The sequence below is a fragment of the Pipistrellus kuhlii genome, unplaced genomic scaffold, assembly GCF_014108245.1.
Source record: "Pipistrellus kuhlii isolate mPipKuh1 unplaced genomic scaffold, mPipKuh1.p scaffold_m20_p_3, whole genome shotgun sequence".
Classification (NCBI taxonomy): domain Eukaryota; kingdom Metazoa; phylum Chordata; class Mammalia; order Chiroptera; family Vespertilionidae; genus Pipistrellus; species Pipistrellus kuhlii.
Window position 1 is genome coordinate 123,982,513 of NW_023425529.1, and position 13,830 is coordinate 123,996,342.

A 13,830-nucleotide genomic window follows, 5' to 3' on the forward strand; every position below is an offset into this window, starting at 1 on the left:
ACTAGGGGCTGGTGCATGAAATTCGTGCACAGGGGGGTGTTGTCCCACAGCCCAGCCTGCATCCTCTCCAATCTGAGACACCTAGAAAGATGTCCCACTGGGATTGGGCAATCGGATATCACTCTCACAATCCAGGACTGTTGGCTCCCAACTGCTCACCTGACTGCTTTCCTGATTGCCCCAAACTACTTCTGCCTGCCAGCCTAATCAAACCCTAACCACACCCATGCCAGCCTGATTGATGCCTAACTGCTCTTCTGCCAGCTTGATTGCCCCCAATTTCCCTCCCCTCCAGGCCTTCCTCCCCAGCTGCTCTCCCCTGCAGGCCTGGGTCCCCCCCCAACTTCCCTCCTCTGCCAGCTTGATCACCACTAACTGCCCTTCCCTGCAGGCTTGGTCCCTCCAAACTACCCTCCCCTGATGGGTGTCTTATGGAAGCCATCTTGTGTCCCCATGGAGGGAGCCATCTTGTGCGTTGGAGTGACAGTCAATTTGCATATTACTCTTTTATTAGATATGATTTGGCCATTTAAGTACATTTTTTATAATATATTCTTTAAAACTAAGTTAGACAACGTTTAAAGTTTGTGATAATTTGTGTGTGTGTATATATATATATAACACAAATTTCTTTTAAAATGCATAAATTTTAAAATAAATAACTATATATATACAAATTATCACGATATATATATATATATATATATATATATATATATATATATATATATAATTATTTCTTTTAAAATTTATGCTTTTTAAGCCCTACTTGTCTTGGCTTAGTAGATAGAGTTTTTTCAGTCTTTGGACCAAAGGGTGCCAGGTTCAATTATGGTTTAGGGCACATGCCCCAGCTGCAGGCTCAATCCCCAGTAGGGAGTGTGCAGGAGGTATTAAATCAATGATTCTCTCTCAGCATTGAAGCTTCTATCTCTCTTTCCCTCTTCCTTATTCTCTGAAATCAATAAAAATATATTTAAAAATTTATGTTTTTAAGACATATGTGCAAAGCTATACATCAATTTTATATCTAGAGAAAAATGTATTAATGTAAAGGAAGACTAGAGCTATGTCTCAAAAATACATCAAAAGTGGTTAAAAGCATATGTGTTTGAGTCTTCATTTTGTCACTGCTGCATGAATTTGACTAAGTTTTTTATCTTCATTAATCCTATTTTTATATTTGTAACACAATATCACTTACCTAATATGATATTTTATACTGTAATATAAAACACATTAGGTGATCATTAAATAATTATTGAATAATTTAATACATGACAACTTGTCATAGTAAACAATGAACACATTGAAACTGTCTACACCAATAAAAGAATAAGATGAAAATTGACCTTACCTTCATGACACCCACCAGACAATTAGGAGTGAGTATGCAAATTAACCCAAGAAAGATGGGGGGTTAATTTGCATATGCAGGTCCCAAGCAGATGGGGACAGGGCGATTATGCAGGCATTCTGCACTGCTCCAGCTTCTCTGGGCCTCTGGGCAGCATGGGAAGGCAGAAAGGCTGCTCCAGACCAAAGCAAAAAGGTGGCTCTGGCCACAAAGAAGGCAGAGCCAGCAGCCAGTAGAAGAAAGGCCCATTCTTGCATGAGTCTTTGTGCATCAGCCCTCCAGTAAAGTTATAATTACATAGAGTCTTTTTTTTTTAATATATTTTTTTGATTTTCCACAGAGAGGAATGGAGAGGAGAGGGATAGAGAGCTGGAAATGTCGATGAGAGAGAAACATCGACCAGCTGCCTCCTGCACACCCTATACTGGGGGTGTGCCTGCAACCAAAGTACATGCCCTTGACCGGAATCAAACCTGGGACCTTTCAGTCCACAGACCGATCTATCCACTGAACAACACCGGTTTCAGCTACAGTAGAGGCCTAATGTATGAAATTTGTGTAAGAGTAGGCCTTTCTTCCCCCAGGTGCTGGCACCATCTTTCCTCTGGCACCTGGGATTTGGGCTGCCCTCACAGCCGTGGCTTCATCTGAAAGAACTTCCAGTCTAATTAGCATATTTCATTTTTATTATCATAGATACTTGGGAAGGACTCTGATTTTCCATCAATAATTTTGTGACAATTAAATGAGTTAAATTATTTGAGTGTCAGAAATAACTTGTGACATAGTTTGTTTTTAGTTTATTTTTTATAATTTTAATGTTGTCATCCATTTTATCTTCATTGGTTCATGAATCAACCATACACTTAAAATTTCTATGGAGATTATCATGTTGTATCAATATTTTAAACCTATGGAAATAAAAATTGAGATAAAAATCACATACATTTTGTATGATCATATAGAAAGCTGTAATTCTGAACTCTTGACAGTATTTTAAAATGATTTTTTGCACTACTCTAGCACACAGTTTGTTGTTTCACATCCAGTACAAGGAAGATTATACCTCCAGATAATTGTTTCAGATCTTGTTATTTAAATATATAATCTTTATATTAACTCTAGTTTAGAGCAAATATATTTCTCTAGCTAGGATGTATGTTGAGTTTATCATTTTACATCTAGCATCCTCATTTTGAGCAGTGTCTACTTTGCCCAGAGATGTTATAATTCATCCAGGAAAAAGATGGGCTTTAGAACACAGTACTGGAACTGGGATGAGGCTTATATATATTTGCTTAGGGGCAGACAAGAGTAAGGACATCACATTCATCTACTACAGGAATGAGTTTGGGGCCCATATGGATATCATTCTCTTTCATTTTTACCCTTTTGTTATCACCTAATGCCTAATAAAATTTTGATTTAATGCCTAGTCTGATCTCATTTCTTCCAGGTGGAATGGCTGATAGGGTCAAGCAGATAAGTGCATTAAGGAGAAAGACGAGCTCCTTGAGAACCACATATTACCATGCTAACTGAGGGGAGATCCCAAGGTTAAGATAAACAGTCGGGAAACAAGAATGTGGCCTAATGAAGTCTGGCTGCATTTTTCACCCAAATATCCTTTCTTTGACAACTTGGATGATATGTAGTATCCAGCTTTAAAAAAAAAGAAAATCTTTCCGTTAATGACAACATGGATACACCTGGAGGACATCATTATGCTAAGTAAAATTGTTGCCAGTGGAAATAAGATTCTTTTGTGGGATCATGGGAAATGTACTTTGGGGACCCAGGCATAGGATACTTGAGGCATAGCCTCAGGACCTTAGAGGAATGAAAACAAAGGACTGCCCGGAGCTGCCTGATGTCTCATCTGCCACCAGGCCACCAGATGGCTCAGCTGCTTCAGGCTGTGGAAAAAGTCCAGCCTCTGGTGCTGCAGGACGTCAATTATCCTCACTCATCTCTGCAGAAGGTCCAGGGCCTGGAGATGCTGTGCCATCACCCCAGCATCAGCTTTCAAAGCATGGGGATCTGAAGCTACTATAGCCTAGTTTAGTTCTTGAACACTCTAATCTAGCTTAGTCTCTACTCCCATCCGGCAGGAAGTGGGCGCTGAGCTGCCACATTCAGGCCTGTGCAGCTGATAGGGAGAGAACATGCACACATGCCCAGAGGAACCCTGGGTCTGTGGTAAGCGTAGATTATCTCTCCTTGGGTTTTGGAATGAGGCAGCTTTCTTTCACATAAACCAATCTCCTTCCTCGCTCTCCTCCCCCTGCCCCTGGCTTCTATCGCGTGTGTCTCAGCAGAGAAATTTTCCCTTTTACTGGTTCTCCCGCTCCCTGGGTCAGCTATGGGAAGGGACTGGTTGTCCCAGGGGAAATTGGAAAGCAACTCCTTTCTCCTTACTGGGGGTGAGGGAGGATGATAATCCCTTTGCTGGGGCAATGTGGTTATCCCTTGAAGAGCTTGTGAAGCTGCTCCTTCCTGGTTTATCAGACTTAATGTCTGACTCCATTCACTCTCTTCCTTTCTTAACTAAAGAACTATGCCAACAAGATAGGTCTGACATGGAAAGACAAATAGTACATGATCTCACTTCTGTGGTGACTCTAAAATAGTCGGACAGAGAAGAGAATGGTGTTTGCTGAGGGCTGGCAGTGGGGAAAATAGGTCAAAGGGTACAAAATTTCAATCATAACTTTGGAAAACCTAATGGGTATCATAGTGATTAAAATTAATGGTATGCCACTATATATTTAAAATTTGCTAAGAGGGTTGATCTCAAGTGTTCTTACCACACACATATAACTATGTGAAGTGATGGATATGTGAACTCGCTTGATTAATCAATACATATTATTTAACAATATGTACATATATGAAAACATCACATTGTACACCTTTAATATCCAAAACTTTTATTTGTCAGTTGTTCCTCAATTAAGTTGGGAAAAATGAACTTTTTTTTTTCAAATGCTGAAGAAATAATTTGAGAAAAACATTGATTTTTTTTTCTCTCTCTACAATTTAAAAAGCAAAATAGTCCTGGCCAGTATGGCTCAGTTAATTAGAGCATCTTCCTGTGCACCAAAGGGTGGTGCCCGTCAAGGCACATGCCCAACGTGCAGGTCTGATCCGCAGGGCAGGGCTCATATAGGAGGCAATCGATCAATATTTCCCTGGCAGATTGATGTTCCTCTCTCCCTCTCTTCTTCCCTCAAAAATCAATGGAAAACATATACTCAGATGAGGATTTAAAAAGTAATGATGAATTTTTTTTTTATTAATTGACTATGATATTGTATTAATCCACTCAGATTTTCAATCTATAAAAATTTTTATATTTTATATATATATATATATATATATATATACACTATCAATATATATATATATATAGTATATAGTATATATTGTATTAATATAAATATAAGGAACATTTCTTCCACCCACCCCCAGTAGCATGTTTCTTAGTATTTTATGTTTTTTATACACAGATAATAGGGAATTTCAGAATTTTACATACATTTTAGCAAACAAGTTTTGATCTATTGGCTTCTTGGTGCAGTAACACAATGGCAATCCCCTCTGGTGCCACAGGCTCCTAGGACTACAAGGAAGCTGTGAACACTAATTTCGTAGGAGGTGAGGCCAGCCCCACAGGAACTTCTCTTGCATTCCTCTGGTCCACCACATTTCATAAATACTAAGAATTTTTTCCTCAAGAGAATCACTAGACATTAAAAATGGAACAACAGAGTCACAAAGGACCACATGCCTTTCAGCAGAAAGCATTCTCCCTCACTAGGCGACCACCACAGTGCAGGCCTGACAGCTCAGGGGGTTAGTCAATATCGTTTGTATTTGGTTCTGGAGAAGGCTCTCTTTAAAAAAAAACAAAAAAAAAACAAAGTGCATAGTGAGAACAAATCAAAGCTTTTTTCTTTTTCTTTTTCTTTTTCTTTTTCTTTTTCTTTTTCTTTTCAGCATCAGTTTCATCTAAGCATCTTTCTAAGCCAGGACTACTCAGATGCCTTGCCTTTGCCCTCCCTACCCTCCAAAAAAAAAAGAAAAAAAGTAAATAAAATTAAAAAATAATTAAAATGTCAAGCAATTAAGACATTCATCAGCCTGGTAAACAAACTTTGCCAGCAAACAGAAGTCCTGCTATTGTAAAGAAAATTGATAAGACAAAAAGTACATATGATGACCCAACTACTGTGTGGTTGGGTAATTTATAAGGTTGACCTCTGACTTCACTGATGTAAAATCCTATTTGAAATATTAGGGCAGCCATACAGAAAAGGATCATTCCACTGCCTCACGCCTTGCACCCCATGGGCCACCGGTGGGCCCAGAGTCCCCGCTCAGCTTGCGTCCTCCCCATGCCCAAGATAAAATATTTTAATGGTATGATCAATAAATTGTGGTTTCTAAAACTGAGTTATAGGTAGAATGAAGACAAACTACTGCTTGATACACATAGTCATCACTCACTATTTGATGCCAGAAAGCCCTCCATCCCTGGTTTAGGGAGGGCAACACATCACCATCAGATATCTGCAGCTGCACTTAGCACTACAAAGGCAAACTGAGCTAGAAACAGAGGAGTTCATCAAAATGCAATTTATCCTCTTGGAAGTGTAGATATTATGGAAATGGCAGGAGAGCAGGAAATATCAAAGCAAAAATGCGCAGCTGCAACCCAAGAGAAGGGCCAGAGCATGGAAAAGCTCCCAGAGGCCAGCCGCCTGGTCTGCCTTAAATCAGGGCCTTAAATCAGGGATTGCCATTGTGTTTTAAATGAGGGAGTGTGTGAGTGAAAAAAAGGCCAGTGACTGAAGGAAGAAAATAAAGTGCTGGAGGAAGAATTCTGTAGCTCATCTCAGATTATAAACCATGAAGCAGTATTTGGTTCTTGCTTTTCAGTTACCTAATTAGACTTGAAGTTCTTTTTGGTAGGTTTAGTTTTCCTCTTGAAAAACTGGTGCCCAGCATATCAATCTCAGTTTCCTTTAGTGCATATCACACATCCATTCACCTATCCCATGACTCAGGTGGAGCTGTTGTTGCGGAAATTTCTGTTTACAAGGGAAGGTAGGTTTTACAGAAGCTTTTAAATGATTGTTAAATTGCCGTAAAGTTGACTGCTTTACTTTTATATAATTTTAAACTTACTACTAAATGCAGTCTGTGAGGGTCTTCTGTGGTACTGATCTCTGTGAAAATAATGCCTCATTGTGCAAATCCACAAGGTCATAGGGGAATATAATTTTCAAACTCTTTCGAATGCAATTAACTTCTTTTTCTGGTTCAAACTCCGTGAGTTAAAGCAATAATTCTACCCACAAAAGCCAGAACTTTATCCCCATCTGTTTGAGTGGCCCAGGCACATTACAGTTACATAGATCACTGGTTATTATGGTGTATATGTCATGTAAAGGAGACCTTCAGCTTCACCGTAATAAGTCAAGGTTCACTTGGTTTTCAAGTGTCCTGTCTATTTGGGGGAAATATTGATAACTTTGCACAGCAGAATGCAGAAGGTTTATTTTGTGGATAAATAGCAGGCAACTGGTGGAATGAGCTTTTTATATTCCGTGGAAGTGCAGATGTTAGATACTGTGTTGACATAAAACCCCATGTAATGGAAATTTTACAAAGAGTACAAATAATATCCTACAGGTAAAGTCATACGGTTAAGTCAGACATTCTACTCCTTAATAAATACATAAATAAAGTTGTCCCCTGAAATAAATTTCACAAGATATCTCAGACCTGAAATACATTCATTATCACTTAAGAAAATGTGATTTATTTTTCTCAGAGAAATTTTGGAAAATCAAGAACTACTACAATACATACATGGTGGGGCAAAAGTAGTTTTATAGTTGTGGGTATGCAAAACACAGAGAGTTTTTTTATTATTTATTTTTATTATTATTTTATTATTATCCTTATTTTATTATTTATTAATTTTTGTATTATTTTCCACATGAAAAATTATAAACCTGCTTTTACCCCACCATGCATATTATTAATATTTTAAATCTCTCAGAACCCACATAGATAATATTAGGTTTTTTAAAATAATTCAGAGCTATAAATGTGCATTTAAAAGATATTTATGTTTCTTCAAACTTAAAGTACTTTACATTTAATTAAAATATTTTGCATCTTTACCTTATAAAATTACATACCATTTTATTTTGAATATAACATTTTAAATTTGTCAGCAGTAGTTGATTGGCATTATTAGAAGTAAAACTGTACATTTTTGAAGTAAAATTACATTTTATATACAGTGGTGCCTCACACAACGAACTTAATTCGTTCCAGGAGCAAGCTTGTTATGCGAAAAGTTCGTTATGTGAAATGCGTTTTCCCATAACAATACATGTTAAAAAAAATAATTCGTTCTGTAGCATAAAATATGCTAAGATGACATAAAAAAAGATAAATTTTTTGTTATTATTTTTATTTAGATACATCTAAAAACATATTTTTTTTAAAAAAACACACACATTTTTTTAATTTTAAGACAGACTAAGTAGAGTCTACCGAATCTTGCACATCTTCATCCATTTTCTGCTTTTTGGCCGATGGTCTCATGAAAAACCTGTCCAAAGTCGTTTGTTTTTCTCTTTTCTCCAACATCTGCCGGAAATAACGGACAAGAGTATCGGAGTAAAGATCGTTGATCCTGTTTGCTTCAGCTGAATCCGGATAGTGGGCATTGGTAAACTCCTGAACTGCTTTCCATTTGACCAGGATGTTCTTGATGTCAGCAGTTGGGATTGGTTGATTGTTTGATTGTTGCTCCTCGTTATCAGATGACGCTTCCCTTTGAGCATTGTCCTGTTGCTGGACCAGAAGTGCTTGGAGCTCTTCAGTTGTCAGCTCTTCTTCGTGTTCCTCAATAAGCTCCTCTACATCCTCTTCCTCTACCTCTAATTCCAACCTTTGGGCCACTGTGATGATGTCCTTCACCACTTCTGTGTCATCAACTACTGCTTCTTCCTGGGTCCACGAAGGCACAAGCATCTTCCAAGCAGAAATGAGGGTCCTTTGTGACACTTCTTCCCAGGCCTTCTGTATAAGTCGTATTGCCATAAGGACATCAAATTTCTCCTTCCAAAACTTTCGGACAGTCATATTGTCTCCACCAAACTAGCATTCTTCAAACACCTTATTGAAGAGGGCTCTAGTGTAGAGTTTTTTAAAGTTCGCAATAACTTGCTGATCCATTGGCTGAAGAATGGATGTGGTGTTTGGTGGCAAATACTGCACCTTGATAAAAGGATAATTTTCCTGCAATATTTCCTCTAGGTCTTTTGGGTGAGAAGGGGCATTGTCAAGTATCAGAAGGGCTTTGAACGGCAGTTCTTTTTCCAGCAAGAATTTCTTCACGGCAGGAGCAAAGGTTTCCAGAATCCATTCATTGAAGATAACTTGGGTCACCCAGGCTTTTTGATTGGACTTCCAATGGACGGGCAGTTTGGACTTAATAACGTTATTTTTCTTGAAAATTCTTGGATTTTCAGAGTGATAAACCAATAGAGGTTTGATCTTGAGGTCTCCGTTGGCATTAGACAAAAACATAAGGGTAAGTCAGTCCTTCATGGCTCTGTGTCCTGGCAATTTCTTCTCCTCTTTTGTAATGAAGGTTCTGCTCGGCATTCTTTTCCAGAAAAGACCCGTTTCATCGGCATTGAACACTTGTTGTGGGCAGTATCCTTCATCCTTAATACATTTTTGAAAGTTAATAGAGAACTTTTCTGCTTCTTTCTTGTCAGCACTGCCAGCCTCACCATGCATAGTAACGCTGTGGATTCCACACCTTTTCTTAAATCTAAAAAACCACCCCCTGCTGGCTTTGAATTCTTCTTCATTATCTTGATTGCTGCTACTTCCAGGGACATTTTTCTTTAGATCGTCATAAATTCTCTTGGCTTTGTGACAGATAATATCTTGGGTTGTTAAGTCACCTTTCACCTGCCTGTCCTTAATCCAAATCGCTAATAGCCTCTCCATTTCCTCGTGGATTGAAGACCTATGTTTTTCATGAAATAGTTTTGATACTCCTTTGGCTACTTTGGCTGATTTGATTGCATCCTTATTTGTCAAAATGGTGAAAATGGTGGTCTTGCTGAGGCCAAACTCTTTGACGAGGTCACACTGTTTTACCCCACATTCACTCCTTCTAATTATTTCCTGTTTCATTTCAACAGAAATCACCTTCCTGCTTTTTTTAGAAGCCATGATATAAAAAAAATATTGAGTTTAACTTAAAAGGACGACTGCCGTGATACGTGCGTGATTTAATTCGTAATGAAGAACGATTGCCGCGATACGTGCTTAAGTTAAGCGCAGTGACTAACGACTGCCTGCAGTGCCTGCGCGGAAGGATGCAATACATCGGCAGCGATCGTGGAAGCTCGGGCGAAGCAGTCGTGGAAGCTCGGGCAAAGCGGTCGTGGAAGCTCGGGCGACTTTGTTGTGTGAAACGAAGTTCGTTGTGTGCAGTGTTCGCTGTGCGAGGCGTTCTTTATGCGAGGCACCACTGTAATAGTACAGAAAGTAATTTTGAAATAATCATAGTAGAAAATTTAGAAGTGTAATTTTGTTGTCCTATTTCATTTTTCTTTTCAAAAATATTATGCAAAAATATTTTTACAATATGGCTGTATCATGGTAGTGAAAGGAGCTGACCTATGTATTACAGACATATGTCAATTTGGAGAACACAGCCTAGAACACCTAATTATTTAATCCATTCTCTTTTATATATATCAGCATATCCTGTAGTCCTTATTTTGTTGCAGCCACTGCTGCAGTGCCTAGTCCTACACTGGCTTAAAACAGTAGCTTTGGGTCTGTGTCACCTGATGGTTTTGCAGCCATAACTTGCTTGTCTTCCTGTCTTCTAAGGTGTACAGACACACCGCCATTCACATACCCAGAACTCCAAAGGGAAGGGAACATAAGGCACAGTGAACAACATCAGGGGTGCTCTTGGTGAACAGGAGGTGTAAGCTGATAAAATAAATATATTCCTTTTCTCTGTCTCCCACCCTGCTCTCTCAGATACCACTTGCTAATAGACTGCTTACACACAAATCTTTATTTGTGTTTTAAAGATGAAGATAATAAGCATCATAAATACTTTTAATTAGCAGAATATACGGATAGGGTTGTGGAGCTAAATTACTCAACAAATAATAATAATAATTCTTGGCAGAAGTGATGATTCCTGGCATGCATTAATATGGCATAATTAGCCTTTCCCCCCCCCCCCCCACTTGTGTTCATTGGGGTGGGTACAGGTAAAATGTGAAGAGTTGCCTTTAGTAATCTCTGTGCTACTTCATCAATGTGGATGAGAGACTAAGTATAAATATCGAGGGATAGCTTGACTTTTGCTAATTGAATTGAAAGCCATTTAAAAATAAAATAAGTACTTGATGCCTTAATATTATTAAATGTATCATTATTCTGAAATGGCCAGATAAACTACTGTACTGATATAATAGCACAGTAAACCTGCCTTGTGAAAAACATTTGAAGAAAAAGGTTTTTTAGAGAAAATGAAAATAATATAGGTCAGCAGCTTGGTTCTACATAAGAAAAAGAACAAAAAAAGGAGGATTAGTGCACATTTCATTGACCTGCTTTCTCATATATGTGAGCAGTGTTATTTCTCATGAGCTATACAAATAGTTGAAGGTTGATTCGCAGTATAACTAACTAGTAACACTGCCAGTCTCCTTCAGACAAACAGTAAAAATAATAATAATAACAATAATATAAAATATAATAATAGCTGAAACCGGTTTGGCTCAGTGGATAGAGCCTCAGCATGCAGACTGAAAGATACCAGGTTCAATTCCGGTCAAGGGCATGTACCTTGGTTGCAGGCACATCCCCAATAGGGGCTGAGCAGGAGGCAGCTGATCGATGTTTCTCTCATTGATGTTTCTAACTCTCTATCCCTCTCCCTTTCTCTCTGTATAAAAAATAAAAAATATATATTTAAAATAATAATAATAATACAATAAATAAAGGAGGATTAAGTGAAGGTAAAATAAAAATTTTATGTTTATTATTATGTACCTAACAGGTAACAATTTGGTTATGATAATAATGCATTTGATTAGATATACTTATAATGATTGTGCATGCTTATAAATAAATTAAATAAATGACAGTAATGACACAAGTAACAAGAAGGAGGAATTAGGATTATTTAGTTATTGCAAGGTTATTTATTCTTAGTCTCACACCATCCTGAAAGTGCTATAATGTTATTTGAAAGTAGACTTCAATTAGTTGTAAATGTATATTATAAACACTAGCACAATAACTAGAAAATATTAAAAAGTATAACTGGTATGTAAGATAAGAGAAAATAAAATTATAGAAAGTGTTCAATTACTGCCACAAAAGAAAGGAAGCAAATAGAAAACAGCAACAAAAAAAAATATGGAAGATAGTAATCCAACTATATCAATAACCATATTGAATGCAATGGCATAAAAGTACTAACCAAAAGACAGAGACTGACATAGTGAATCCAAAAAAATATGATCTAATAATATATTTTACTAGAGGCCCTGTGCACAAAATTCATGCATGGGGGTGTGTGTCCTGCAGCCCAGCTTGCACCCTCTCAAATCTCAAGGGATTTCTGACTGCCCATTTAGGCTCAATCAAGGATGAGCAGTCAGACATCCTTTTCACAACACAACTGCTCGCCTGCCTGCCTTCCTGATTGCCCCTAACCATTTCTGCCTGCCAGCCTAATCACCACTAACCACTCCCCTGCCACTTGATTGATGCCTAACTGCTTTCCTGTCAGCCTGTTTGCCCCTAGCTGCCCTCCCCTGCAGGCTTGATTGCCCCCAACTACCCTCCTTTCCAGGTCTGGTTCCTCCCAACTGCCCTCCCCAGCTGGCCATTTTATGGTGGCCATCTTGTGTCAACATGGAGGCAGGATCTTTGACCACATGGGGCAGCCATCTTGTGTATTGGCGTGATGGTAAATTTGCATATTAATCTTTTATTAGATAAGTTAGATGCCTGGTGCATGGGTGGGGCCAGCTAGTTTGCCCTGAAGGATGACCCGAATCAGGGTGGAGGTTCCCTTGGGGCATGGAGTGGCCTGGGCGAGGGGTCTATGGTGTTTTGCAGGCCAGCCATGTTCCCCAGATACCCAAGTGGAGGCCCTTGTATCTGGGATTTATTTATCTTCTATAATTGAAACTTTGTAGCCTTTGAGTGGAGGTGTGGTAAGCCGTGTTCCTGGGGCCCGAGGGCAAGGATGGAGCATAGGGTAGGGACGCCTACCTGCTCTCCCCTAAGCCTTCAGGGTCAACCAAGGACAGGGCAGACCATAGCCCCATTGTTAGAGAGTGCACGTGATGCACGACTTATCTGGATGTTCTCAGCTAGGCTGTTCTCAATGATATCTAGCCAGATGCTTGCTCTATGTATCTTTTCCAAGAATGTCTTGAGGAGTTAACGGGCGGCCTTGTCCTGGGAAAGGGGCACTTGGAGAAATGCCCAGAAAAGCCGCATAAATGTACGCTTACAACTAATAAAGTTGCTGCAGTCTCATCATGGACTAGCAGTCCTCCTGAAGCCCCGCTTTCTCTTGTCTTTATTTCTCTTAAACCTCCTAGCCCTACCTCCAGGACCTGTGATGCCGGCTGGATCCAGTATGGAGGTCTGGGGTGGCCAGGGTGTATGAAAAGCTTGGCTTCCTCCATCGCTGGGGGCAACCCTAGCCTCCTATTCATAGCCATCTTGGTTGGGTTAATTTGCATACTCACTCCTTATTGGCTAGTGGGTGTGACGTGAGTGTAGCAGAATGGTGGTTAATTTGCATATTACTATTTTATTAGATAGGATTATATATTATCTATAAGAAAACCACTTAAAAATATAGACATATATAGATTAAATATAAAGGGATACATGAAATATAACATACACTAATCTAAAAAAAAACAGTAAAAGCTATATCCAGATAAATCCAACTTGAAAGCCATGGAAGTTTTCAGGGGAAAACAAGGGCATTATATAATGATAAAGTGGTCAGTTCTCCAACATGGCCTAGCAATTCTTAAAATACATGTGTCAGACAGCATAGCATTCAACTATGAGGCAAAATCTGATAGAACTGTAGGAGGAATAGATGAATCCAGTGTCATAGATTGAGACTTCAACTTTCCTGTCTCAGGAATGGACAAATTCAGCAGACAGAAAATAGGAAAGTACATGGTTGAACTTACCAACGTCATCAGTTAACAGGATGTAATTGACATCTATTGACTAATTGATCCAACAACTGGAGAATGCACAATTTTCTTAAGCTTACATGCTATTTTGACCAATATAGACCACATACCTTACCAAATTTTAAAGACTAAAAATGTTAAAATGTTGGCTTCAAGACCTCA

General features: G+C 38.7%; 1 non-coding gene across 1 annotated transcript; it reads left to right on the forward strand.

Moving 5' to 3' along the window:
- Positions 1 to 11,020: 11,020 nt before the first annotated feature.
- LOC118731062 lies at positions 11,021 to 11,148 on the forward strand. The gene has a single exon (XR_004991761.1). It is a non-coding gene; the product is annotated as a small nucleolar RNA SNORA19 (small nucleolar RNA).
- Positions 11,149 to 13,830: the final 2,682 nt, after the last annotated feature.